This window comes from Equus caballus, chromosome 4 (assembly GCF_041296265.1).
Source record: "Equus caballus isolate H_3958 breed thoroughbred chromosome 4, TB-T2T, whole genome shotgun sequence".
Lineage (NCBI taxonomy): Eukaryota > Metazoa > Chordata > Mammalia > Perissodactyla > Equidae > Equus > Equus caballus.
In genome coordinates, this window is record NC_091687.1 from 49447962 (window position 1) to 49462075 (window position 14114).

Genomic DNA, 14114 nt, shown 5'->3' on the forward strand with positions numbered 1-14114 from the left:
GCTCAAGTATCTCACCCCTCCCTCCCTCTCTCCCCTCAGACTTGCTCAAACATTTGATAACTTTTTTCTGGAATGTGTACTTTTAAAAGAATTAACCAATGACAAAGAAAATTTTGTTTTTGTGTTTGAACTCAAAATTTTTCTTATAAACTGAACTTAAAACTTGTTTTAAACTTTTGTTTTAATATTTATCCAAACACATTTTGCCAGCTTAGAGTCAGTGTTTTAACTACAGTTTAAAAAATCTTGTATCAAGGAACATGATGTGAAGTTAGATGAAATGTGACAAAAAATATCTTGGTAGAATAATAGGGGGAAAAATATTTATTACTTGGATTTGCTCTACCTGGACAATTTCTTGAGGAAGAAAGAAGAACCATTAGCAAGTCCGTGAGGGTTTTTTCTGATAGATGTCTGTTCCTTTCTTTGATTGGTAGTTTTCAGAATTTTTTTGTTTTTAGTTGTGAAATCTATTTTTTAGACAATATCTTACATAGAATCCCAGTATGTAACAAAATACCGCTGCTTTGTTTTAATTTGGAACAGAAGACCTTTAGTCCTTGACCACTCATCTTCTCCAACGGTCCCTGAGGCCATTGGCCTTGAGTGTCATGTGCAGCCACTTCTTTAATGACAACAGTGCAATTTAACAAAACTGCTTTGGTTTATCACTGACACATTCCATAACTGGGCAAATACAAGCTCAACTTTATATTTTAAGTTTATAGTTATATAATAGCTTTGAAAATGACAAGGGGAAAAAATGTAATTCCTAATTTTCTAATCAGTGGTTTTCCATTTTTACGTATATTTCAAATGATTAGTCTTCAAAGGGAACTTAAAAAAGATTTGAGACTTTGGGCAATATGTATCATCTTAAAGCAATTTTTTAAAGAAGATTCCAATATTTTCATTTCATAATTCCAGGTTCATGAATAGAATATATAGATAATAGCATTTTTTTAAAAAATTACCCGGAAGAGACTGGAACTACAAAGAATTCTAATTCCAAATCTGCTTCAGATAATTAAATCTTAAATCTTAGAGAATACACGTCCCAAACAAAACTGACTTTTCTGCCTTGTTGATAATTTGTGAACAATTATTTCTACTGTTGAGAATAAATACAAATGGAGACATCAGTGGTATCTGTAACAGCCTCTGTAAAGTTAAGAATAACATTAAAGTCAGATTTTTTTGTAGGGAATGTTTACTCAAATGTAAACTTTCATGTATCTGAAATTGTCTAATTTGAATAAAAAGTCTTTTATCTTAAAAGTTATTTGTTCAGAGGCCAGCCCTGGTGGCCTAGTGGTTAAGTTTGGCATGCTCCACTTCAGTGGCCCAGGTTTGGTTCCCAGGCGTGGACCTACACTGCTCATCAGTGATCATGCTGTGAGGCGGCTCACATACCAAAATGGGAAGATTGGCAACGGATATTAGCTCAGGACAAATCTTACTCAGCAAAAAGAAGATTGGCAACAGACATTAGCTCAGGGCAAATCATCTTCAGCAATAAAAAAGAAAGGAAATCTTCAAATACCATAGATTTTTATAGAATTAAAAAAATGTTTTAATGTTTTCAAGGTCTTTCATTTGTAATAGTCAATATGAAAATATTGTCTAGATATATAGTATGTGTTTCATCTTTTACCTTACCATTAGTGATTCAAGAGTGGCATCTGTGACATGACTCAAAGAGAGGAGGCCAAAATGTTGCTATTGTATTAAAATGTCAGCTCATTCTTTATGTACATTTCTACTGTAAGTCAAACTGACATTTTAATGTATGAAGAAGATTGTTTGAAAGGCCATATTGATTCATTTAAATAGTCTCTATTTTGATACTATTTAAATTTTAAAGAGAAAGTTTATGGTTCTTGTGGAAAGAAAAAGAATGGAAAAAGTACGTTGTGCTGTTTATTTACATTAGGGGAAAATTGTTCAGCTCACACACAGAACCATACATTTACAATTTTTTTTTAATTAATGGTACTCTGTAATCTTTGTATTCATTGAATACTTGATAAGAAAGTATTCTTATCAAGGCAGCAAAAGTTATGTCAGGAGCCCGTGTGTTTAATGGAGTAAAGTCGATGATGAAAGTAATAGCTGAAATGTTAGAGCTGCTTCTATGTCAGGCACTATAATAAGCATTCTTTATGCATTATTTTATGTAATCTTTACAGCACAGCCTTATCAGGTACATACTATTATTGCTATTTTCCATTTTACAATTAAGAAAACTGAAGCTTAGATCAACTTGGGGTTTTAATTTTGACTTGAACTGTCAACCAAAAAATAACTTATTAATGTCGGGAAAATAGTGAATTGCTTTTGACGTCTGTTACTCTGGGTCTTAACTTAGATCTGCTTTTATCATTTTAAGATTTATTAAAGGCAAATGTGTAAATAGTATCACAGTCTCCCTTTTATGAAAAATATTTTTATCATATATTTTAAAGTATATCTAAAGCCCTAATTATGATCCTTAGAATTGCAAGACTAAAAATGAGGTAGTGGTGGGTACCTAAAGTTTCAATCCAGTAAACTTTGAGCAACAACTATACACAAGATACTGTATGTGGTACTATAGGGGATACAGAGATGAAAGTAATATAATCCTAACTTCAAAAAGACAGTTTAGTGGCTATGAATAAGGTGGTCAAGATGCTCCCCCCCACCTTTATCTCTTGGACATTTTACCTTCCTCTACTTTTCAGTGTCCATTTCAGTACTATGGTGGAGAACAGAGTTGGAGTACAGCTGTAAGCATTTTGGGGGGTGGGGAGAATGGGATACAGGATAAGGAAGATCCTGAGGAGTCTAAGAGTTTTCCAGTCAGTGTACTGCAGATGTGTTACAGATGCGCCAGCCTTCTGCCAGCCAGCTGAGTCCTGGGGCTGCCAGTCATCTCACGCTGTGAGCATCCTTGTTGGTTTGTGCTAATGGTTTGAGCAAATGTTTTTTATGAATGCCATGGAGGGAAAATGTTGGGAAGCCTAGTACTTTAAGGAGATGATGAACATAATAATTTCTGTTTCTATTAACTCTGACAGAAAGTATATGGCATTTTCCCCAAACTTTCATTTGAATATAGTATTGCTAATATTTTCCCTTAAATCAACTCTGGCTTTAAATTTAGGTCTGCTTTTATCATTTTATGATTTATTAAAGGCAAAGAAATATATATTATATATATGTGTATATAGATATAGTCCTAATTCTAAGCAGTAGTAAGATAAAAACTGACTTCTGAGGACAATTGTCTTATATACCAATTCTGGGTGTATACACATACTGATTTATGAAGAGGTCAAAATGACTTTATATAGATTGAGTCACTTAAGACATTCTTTTTGAAGCAACATGATTTTAAGTGCTGGTAGCTTTGTTCTAATCCTCTTTTTCTACTTTCCAATTGTAGAAATACAGTATTCAAGGACACTTGCTCTCAGCGGTGAGCATGTTTATCTAGAGCTGTAGACCAAATCCTGACAGCAAGCTGCCAGTTTGAATTGTTTTATGAACTACCTATTTAAAGTTCTGGACAGTTCACTTTTATAGGATTCCAGTTGAGCTGCAGATATTTAGCCAGGCCAGATGGCTGTATCCAGAATTAATTGGAACTCTAACTAGTGCAATAACAGATGTCTTCATCTGTATTATTTTTCAAGGCTTAGTTACTTTGTGGCTGAAAAGATGGAACATTACAGCAGCCTAGTAACCATGTCTGTTTATTCTTACTATGGGCATTATTTTCCATTTTATCTCATGGGTAATGTAATGATCTGATTATTTGGGCTTGACTTTCAGCCTACTCACAAATTTATGTTCCTAGAATTAAATAAAAAAAGATGAGGTTAATGCAAGCCCACCCTTTGTAATTCAAATCCATTTGTTTCAGGTATCAATTCTAATCAAAGTACCTGAGACTTTCTTCTGGAGTCCCCTTGTCCCAGTGTGCAGCCTCTCCTCTGGGTTATATTGCAGCTGTGACCATAGTCATATGAACTGGGGGAAGTTTTCAGAGAAAGCCGGGTCACTGTGGGCTGAGTAGTCACACCAAAATTCAGGAAGGATATATACTCATTTACTAATAATGGAAATCTCAAGTAATGGGATTATGTATGGTTACAATTTTCTTTTTTTTTTTTTATCACTTTATAGTTTCTAATTTTTCTATAATTAACTGACATCAATTGTATAATTAAAACAAGAAACATGCTCACACAGTATAGGTCAGAATTCTTCCAGAGAAAGATATCTGAGGTTGCTGATAAATAAAAAGATGTCTTTTCAACCATACTTATCTTTTAGTATCAACGTGAGCAACATAGCTACTAAAACTTCATAGTTGCTTGTGATTACTTTGATAACAAATCCAAATGTACTATGTAGACAATCTAGGGTTATTTTGCATAGAAACGTTTAATATGTCACTTAAAGTTAAGTCTACAATTCATTTTCTTTTAGTTCATAAAACATTCCTATTTATAAAATCTATTTTCTAAGTGAAGACAGTTTAATATTCTGTTCTCCATATTAGTCAGTGATTTTAATGGAGCAAGAATCTTTCTAAACAACAGAAGATTATGGAAATCAAGTTAATATTGCTCAGTCAATCTTTACATGAAGTATGTTGTCGAAACAAATATTGTCGTCTGTGAATTATATACAAACAATGTAATGTAGGTGAATTGTGCTGACACTGTAGAGGTGATTATAGTACTTGGATTTATGTGAACTCAAAGAACAAAGCAGCTAAAGGACTAATAAATCAGCTGTCCTTTGTGTGAATGGCTTCTTTATGCATTAGTCATCTATCTGTTGGGACTCTTATGATTCTAATGGCACAGTTCTTCAGTTCCTGACAAAGATAATATTACTCTTTCCTCTGTTGGAGACTTGTGGTTGTCTCACAATATCCGTTCTCTTCTTTCTTATAAACCTGAGTTTTAGGTGGGCCCATGGCCAACAAGTAAAAGACTACCTTTACCAGTGTAGGGGAGGAAGAAATATTCCTCTATCCTCTACGTTCTTCTGGCTGGTCTAAGAATTAAATTAACCTGAGACAGAATAAAAGGAGGAAACAGAACAAAGTTTAATAAGAAGTGTACATGGGAGAAACCCAGGAGAACCGAGTAACTCACCAAAATGGCCAAAGTCACACCTTAAATACCATCTTCAGCTAAAAACAAAGGAAGATATTGGAGGTGGTGATTTTGGAATTCAAAGGTGAGGAAAGCAATTCACATGGAGTTGGAATACCAAATGTTTGCCATGTCTTCCAAAGACAATGGGACTTGAGGAGGACTTTGATCAAACGGGCCCTGCTAGGTTCCTTGCTGTCTATCACACCTAGTTTGTATTACACTATAGCTGTTTATGGTGATAGCTCCTTGCTTGAACAGGCCTTCTATCTTAAATTCTTTTAGGCAGTTAGGAGGAAGTTCAAAGTTTCTTTCTGAGTCTTTTGTTCCTAAAAATAATCAGGCCAAAGAGGCACATTTTGGGGTGGCAAATTCTGATCCCGACAGCAACCTGTCTTGTGGCTAGATGTAGCATATTACTAAATCTAGGCCAATAATATGTGAGTTGAGGCATTGTGTATGTGGGACTCATGGGTAGTCTTTGAAGGAAAAGGGCGTGCTTTTCTCTCCCGTCCTCTTGTAACTGAGCAGGGGCTCATTCTGCCAAAACCCTGAAGCCAATCAATTGCAAGGCCAGTCAATGGTTAATAAAGGGATTTATTTGATTATCCAGCAAAATTGGAAGATGGTGGACTCATGTCCCAAAGACCATCTTAAACAAGCACAAAGCTCAAGCAGCTATATAGGGCTAGTGGGCTATGAAGGAAGGGCTCAGGAATGTTGACCATCTGGCATCGATGACTGGAGGTGCCACAGCAGGTCTTTCAGTTATCATCAGTGATGGATACTAGCAATAGATGTTCTTCTCTGATGGGTCATCATATTCCTAAGAAACTCAAAAGATCAAAGTTACCATCTATCACTACAGAGAGGTATGTGCATCAGCCAGGATTATAAAATCCACACAGCATGCATATTTCCCAGAGGGTAGGCTATGTGCAAGTTAAAACATATGCAACTGGATGGGTTAGTTAGAGGTTATTCTAAGTTATAATATGGCTTCCTTCATATCAACCTTGCTTTAGGCCTGTATCGCTCTTTACTCTTGCCTGACACCCAGAGTTAATGACAAGAGCTCCAGCAGCTCTTTCAGACTATGAAGTAACCATGAAATTGGAAACCAACTCTGAAGGTGATGAACAAGAAATAAAAACTTTCCCAGACAAACATTGAGGGAATGTGTTGCCAGAAGACCTGCCTTGCAAGAAATGTTATAAGAGGGGGGGGGAGCAAAATGGTGGGGTGAGCTGACCCAGGATTCTCTCCCCTCCAAAATACAACAAAGAATTGGAAAAACTGAATTTCAGAGAATAAACATAATGCCAGCACGTTAGAGACCTACAATACCAAGAAGGCAGAGATCATAAACCCTACTTACAGCCTTGGAGGTGCTGGAACGGTAGGAGAGAACATCGCTCCCTCCCCTAGAGTCTGCGATTGCTGCTGAGTGGGTCAGGAAGGAGCGGGGGAGGGGCCATGCAACCAGGGATCATCCAGGACTCCTGCCGCTGGTTCAGTGGAAACCCGCTGATGCGGGGAAAGCTTCCATCGGCGGGGACCCCATAAACCAAGGGCCTCGGGAGACCAGCGAACAGAACTGATCTGAATCCAGACTGGTGCGTGAAAACAACAGCCCCTCCCTCCTGGCAAAGCCAGTGGGCGCAGCCATCTTGCCCCAAGGTGGAGAGCTCGTAACACACGGCTCTCAATCCCCATCTAGTGGTGATAGGCTGTAACTGCAACCGAATTCTACGACCATGGGGAAAAACCACTCCTCTACCATCCAGCAATTTATAAAAGCCCCAGACCAGAAGGAAAACAATAAAAACACAGAATTAAGTCCTGAGGACTTGGAATTAGGTAAACTAAGTGATAATGAGTTCAGAGCAGCTATAATCAAAAAACTCAATGAGGTAGAAAGATAGAGAAACAAGCCGAGTCCTGGAGTTACTTCACAAAAGAGATTGAAATCATAAAGAAGAATCAAACAGAATTACTAGAGATGAAAAACGCAATGGACCAGATAAAACAGAATACGGATTCCCTGAATGCCCGTGTAGACACCATAGAAGAGCAAATTAACATAATTGAAGATAGGCAGGCTGAATGGCTCCAGACAGAGGAAAAAAGAGAACTAAGAATTTAAAAAAATGAGGAAAATCTCCGAGAGATAGTGTATTCAATGAGGAGTAAGAACATAAGGATCATAGGAATTCCCGAGAATGTGGAAAAGGAAAATGGAGCAGAAAGTGTGCTTAACGAAATTATTGAAGAGAACTTCCCAAATCTAGGGATTGACGGAGAAATGTGTGTAGAGGAAGGTTTCAGATCTCCTAGATTTGTCAATGTAAAAAGACCTACTGCAAGGCACATAGTAGTAAAATTGGCAAAAAGGAAAGATAAGGAAAGAATACGCATGGAAGTAAGAAAAAAAGAGAGAATAACCTATAAAGGAGCCCCTATCAGACTGTCAGCGGATTTCTCTACAGAAACCTTACAAACTAGGAGAGAATGGAGTGACATATTCAAAGCTTTAAAATATAAAAATCTTCAGCCAAGAATACTCTATCCAGCAAGAATTTCCTTCAGATATGAGGGAGAAATTAAATCTTTTCCAGACAAACAAAAGTTAAGGGAATTTGTAACTAAAAGCCCTCCATTACAAGAAATCCTCAAGAAGGCTCTCATACCTGAAAAAAGAAAAAAGGGAGAAAGGGGACACAATCCACAGACTGGGGAGACCGATGGATAGAACCAGAACAGGATAGCAAATATTCAACTATAGCATTAGGGTAAAGGTAAGGAAACTACCAAAGCAAGGACGATCTTAGCACTCTAACTACAAATGAATAAGACGAGTTGGAATAAAAAATGAAAATAATTATTTAGGAGGGGAAAAGCAAAGGGTCCAAATCAGTATTGGTCAAGTAAGTAAGAGACCACCAGAGAATAGACTATATTATACATGAGATTCTAAATACAAACTTCAAGGTAGACACTAAAATAAAGTACAGAACAGAGTCACAAATCATAAATAAGGGAAAATCTAAGAAACCCAGCATAAGAAATTGCAGTATTAAATGGGTAGTCTAAAGCACACAGGGAAAGAAACACAGGAAAACAAGATAATGAGCGACAGATTGACAGCATTAAGTCCACATGCACCAATAATGACTCTCAATGTGAACAGATTGAACTCTCCAATAAAAAGACACAGAGTGGCAAAATGGATTAAACAACAAGATCCAACAATTTGTTGCCTCCAGGAAACGCACCTCAGCCCCAAGGACAAACACAGACTCAGGGTGAAGGAGTGGAGGACAATACTTCAAACTAATAGCAAGGAAAAAAAGGCAGGTGTTGCAATTCTTATATCAGACCAAGTGGATTTCAAAATAAGACAGGTAAAGAGAAACACAAAGGGACAATATAGAATGATCAAAGGGACACTTCATCAAGAAGAAATAACGCTTATAAATATCTATGCACCCAACACAGGAGCGCCAAGATTCCTAAAGCAACTATTAACAGACCTAAAGGAAGATGTTAAAAACAACACAATAATAGTAGGGGACCTCAACACCCCACTCACATCAATGGACAGATCATCCAGACAGAAAATCAAAAAGGAAATAGTGGAGCTAAATGAAAAACTAAAACAATTGGACTTAATAGACATATATAGATCACTTCACCCTGAAAGAGCTGAATACACATTCTTCTCAAGTGCACATGGAACATTCTCAAGGACAGACCATATGTTGGGAAACAAGGCAAGCCTCTACAAATTTAAAAAAATTGAAATAATAACAAGCATCTTCTCCGATCATAGTGCTACAAGGCTAGAAATTAATTACAAGAAAAAAGCTGAGAAAGGCACAAAGATGTGGAGACTAAACAACACACTACTGAACAAGCAATGGATCATTGAAGAAATTGAAGAAGACATAAAAAAAATACCTGGAAACAAATGAAAATGATAGCATGTCATACCAACTCATATGGGATACAGCAAAAGCTGTATTAAGAGGAAAATTCATCGCAATACAGGCACATCTGAACAAACAAGAAAAATCCCAAATAAGCAACTTTAAAGTACACCTAACTGAACTAGAGAAAAAAGAACAAATGAAGCCCAAAGTCAGCAGGAGAGAAATAATAAAAATCAGAGCAGAAATAAATACTATTGAAACAAAAAAGACAGTAGAAAGGATCAATGAAACAAAGAGCTGGTTTTTTGAGAAGATAAATAAAATTGACAAACCACTAGCCAGACTTACAAAGAAAAAAAGGGAGAAAGCTCAAACAAACAAAATCAGAAATGAGCAAGGAGAAACAACAACAGACTCTGCAGAAATACAACGGATTATAAGAGAATACTACAAAAAACTATATGCCAACAGAATGGATAGCCTAGAGGAAACGGATAAATTCTTGGACTCCTACAATCTCCCCAAGCTCACTTAAGAAGAGGCAGACAATTTGAACAGACCAATCACAAGGAAAGAGATTGAAACAGGAATCAAAAACATCCCAAAGAATAAAACCCGAGGACAGGTGGCTTTCCTTGGGAATTCTACCAAACTTTCAGAGAGGACTTAATATCTATCCTTTTCAAGCTATTCCAAAAAATTAGGGAAGATGGAACACTTCCTAACACATTCTATGAGGCCAACATCACGCTGATCCCAAAACCCGACAAGGACACCACGAAAAAAGAGAACTATAGGCCAATATGACTGATGAACATAGATGCAAAAATTCTAAACAAAATTTTGGCAACCAGAATTCAGCAATTCATCAAAAGGATCATACATCAGGATCAGGTGGGATTTATACCAGGGACACAGGGATGGTTCAACATCCGCAAATCAATCAACGTGATACACCACATCAACAAACTGAGGAATAAAAACCACATGATCATCTCAATAGATGCAGAGAAGGCATTTGACAAGATCCAACAGCCATTTATGATAAAAACTCTGAACAAAATGGGCATAGAAGGAAACTACCTCAACATAATAAAGGCCATATATGACAAACCCATAGCCAACATCATACTCAATGGGCAAAAACTGAGTGCCATCCCCCTGAAAAGAGGAACGAGACAAGGATGCCCTCTATCACCACTCTTATTTAACATAGTACTGGAGGTCCTGGCCAGAGCAATCAGGCAAGAAAAAGGAATAAAAGGAATCCAAATAGTAAGGGAAGAAGTGAAACTCTCGCTGTTTGCAGACGACATGATCTCATATATAGAAAACCCTAAAGAATCCATTGGAAAACTGTTAGAAGTAATCAACAACTACAGCAAAGTTGCAGGGTATAAAATCAATTTGCATAAATCAGTAGCATTTCTACACTCCAGTAATGAACCAACAGAAAAAGAATACAATACCATTCACAATCGCAACAAAAAGAATAAAATACCTTGGGGTAAATTTAACTAAGGAAGTGAAGGACCTATATAATGAAAATTACAAGGCCTTTCTGAGAGAATTGGATGACGACATAAGGAGATGGAAAGACATTCCATGTACACGGATTGGAAGAATAAACATAGTTAAAATGTCCGTTCTACCTAAAGCAATCTACAGATTCAACGCCATCCCAATCAGAATCCCAGTGACATTCTTTACAGAATTAGAACAAAGAATCCTAAAATTCGTATGGGGCAACAAAAGACCCCGAATTTCTAAAGCAATCCTGAGAAAAAAGAACAAAACGGGAGGCATCACAATCCCTGACTTCAAAACATACTACAAAGCTACAGTAATCAAAACAGCATGGTACTGGTACAAAAACAGATGCACAGATCAATGGAACAGAATTGAAAGCCCAGAAATAAAACCACACATCTATGGACAGCTTATCTTTGACAAAGGAACTGAGGGCATACAATGGAGAAAAGAAAGTCTTTTCAACAAATGGTGCTGGGAAAACTGGAAAGCCACATGTAAAAGAATGAAAATTGACCATTCTTTTTCACCATTCACCAAAATAAACTCAAAATGGATCAAAGACCTAAAGGTGAGACCTGAAACCCTAAGGCTTCTGGAAGAAAACGTAGGCAGTACACTCTTTGACATCAGTATTAAAAGGATCTTTTCGGACACCATGCCTTCTCAGAGAAGGGAAACAATAGAAAGAATAAACAAATGGGACTTCATCAGACTAAAGAGCTTCTTCAAGGCAAATGAAAACAGGATTGAAACAAAAAAACAACCCACTAACTGGGAAAAAATATTTGCAAGTCATATATCTGACAAAGGCTTAATATCCATAATATATAAAGAACTCTCGCAACTCAACAACAAAACATCAAATAACCCAATCAAAAAATGGGCTGGACACATGAACAGACATTTCTCCAAAGAAGATATACTGATGGCCAATAGACACATGAAAAGATGCTCATCATCGCTGATCATCAGGGAAATGCAAATCAAAACTACGCTAAGATATCACCTTACACCCATTAGAATGACAAAAATATCTAAAACTAATAGTAACAATTGTTGGAGATGTTGTGGAGAAAAAGGAACCCTCATACACTGCTGGTGGGAATGCAACTGGTGCAGCCACTATGGAAAACAGTATGGAGATTCCTCAAAAAACTAAAAATAGAACTACCGTACGATCCAGCCATCCCACTGCCAGGTATTTATCCAAAGAGCTTGAAGTCAGCAATCCCAAAAGTCCTATGCACCCCAATGTTCATTGCAGCATTATTTACAATAGGCAAGACATGGGAGCAACCTAAGTGCCCAGCAACAGACGAATGGATAAAGAAGATGTGGTACATATATACAATGGAATACTACTCAGCTGTAAAACAGAACAAAATCATTCCATTTGCAATAACATGGATGGACCTTGAGGGAATTATGTTAAGTGAAATAAGCCAGCGAGAGAAGGATAATCTGTGTATGACTCCACTCATATGAGGAATTTAAAATTATGGACTAAGAACAGTTTAGTGGATACCAGGGGAAAGGTGGGGTGGGGGGTGGGACAAAGGGTGAAGTGGTGCACCTACAACACGAATGACAAACATTAACGTACAACTGAAATTTCACAAGATTGTAACCTATCATTAACTCAATTAAAAAAAAAAGAAATGTTATAAGAATTTCTTCAGAGAGAAGATATAGGTCAGAAACTCAGATCTACACGAAAAAGGAAGAATATTAGAGATAGAATAAGTGAAACAAAGGTCATTCAACACTGGGTTGTGAATGTTTCTTGGGAGCTCAGCTGTCAATCCCTAAACCCAGGCCCATCAGGATGCAGACCTTCTACAACAGTTTCCCAAAAAAGAAGGGAACCAGAAAACCTGAGCTAGGGCATATTGGGACGCAGAGTTAAGGAATCTGTCAGAGTACAGGTCATCTTCAAAGAAATGCCACTTTTTCATCATTTTCCATTCTACTTTTGGCATTAATATTATTTCACCAAGGAAAATGGTAAGTTACACAAATAAATATTTTTAAAACAGGAAATAAATAAACAGAAACCAGAGCTAGAGTTACCACCCTTGTTTTCCCCTCATCCTTTCATTCTAACTACACCCCCACTTTACACTACAACTCACACTTTAAACAAAGCCTATGAAATGGTATATAGGAGATTTCCCAAATTTTAGGCATTAATGAACCATCTCTGTGATTGTTGTTATTTCCTCTTACCCCTGTGGGGAATCAGAATTTGCCACCCCAAAATGTGTCTCTTTGGCTTGACTATTTTTAAGAACAAAAGACTCAGAAAGAAACTTTAACCTTTCCCATAACTGCCTAAAAGAATTTAAGATAGAAGGTCTGTTTCAGGAAGGAGCTGATGCCATAAAATAACTATAGTGTAATATAAACTAGGTGTGGTGGAGAGAGAGAGGAACCTAACAAGGTCCATTTAATCAAAGTCCTGCCTGTGTCCCATTGTTTTTGCAAGCTGTAGCAAACATTTGTTTACCAAACATTTGCTTTTCCATCTCCATGTGAATTTCTTTCCTTGTCTTTGAAGTCCCAAACCACAACCTCCAACATCCTCCTTTGTCTTTAGCTGAAGATGGTATTTAAGGTGGTGGCTTTGGCCATTTTGATGAGTCACTCAGTGTTCCTGGGTTTCTCCCATGTGTACTTGTTAGTAATCTTTGTTCCATTTTCTCCTGTTATTCTATCTCATGACAATTTAATTCTTAGACCAGCCAGAAGAACCTAGAGGGTAGAAGAATAGTTCTTTCTCCCTTCAACCCCAATCACAGAGTCTACCTACTTTAACCTTCTCCTAAGCAATAATTTCTATAATACCACAGTTTAATGAGAAAATCATATTGTTTTAAAAATACATAATCATTAAATTAAAATATATTTATATATAGCAAAAAAATCAAGTCCTGTGCCACTTGTAGTAAGCATATCACACTCTGAGAAATTCAAGGATGGGTATGAGAGTATTGGGCTAGAAGTTAAAAGACCAGTGTTCTATGACTGGCTCTTCCACTCAGGGAGCTGTGCTTTTGCAAAGTATATAAACTTTCAAAGCCTCAGTTTTCTTATCTCTGGAATGGATTTTGCACAATCCAGGTGTGTGGTATATTTTTCAATAAATGTTAGCAAATATAGCATAATTTTCACATCACCCACTATGATAATATGGTTTATAATAAGAAATATATATTTGATCTTCATTACATTTCTGGCACAGAGGTCCTAAAATCCCTGGAATTTCCTAAGTACTAAGAGTGATAAAAGTGGTTTTTGTTATTCACAACAAGCTGCTTTCAACCACATCTGAGTTTATGTTAATGAGGTGATTTTTGGAAAGCCCCTAAAGTTGGGGGCTGGTTGCCAGGGGAACCAACTTTGTGATTAGTGGGTTGGAACTGTCAATCCCACCCCAGAGACCTTTGGGAAGGGGAGAGGGGCTAGAAATTGAGTTCAATCTCCAATGCCCAATGAT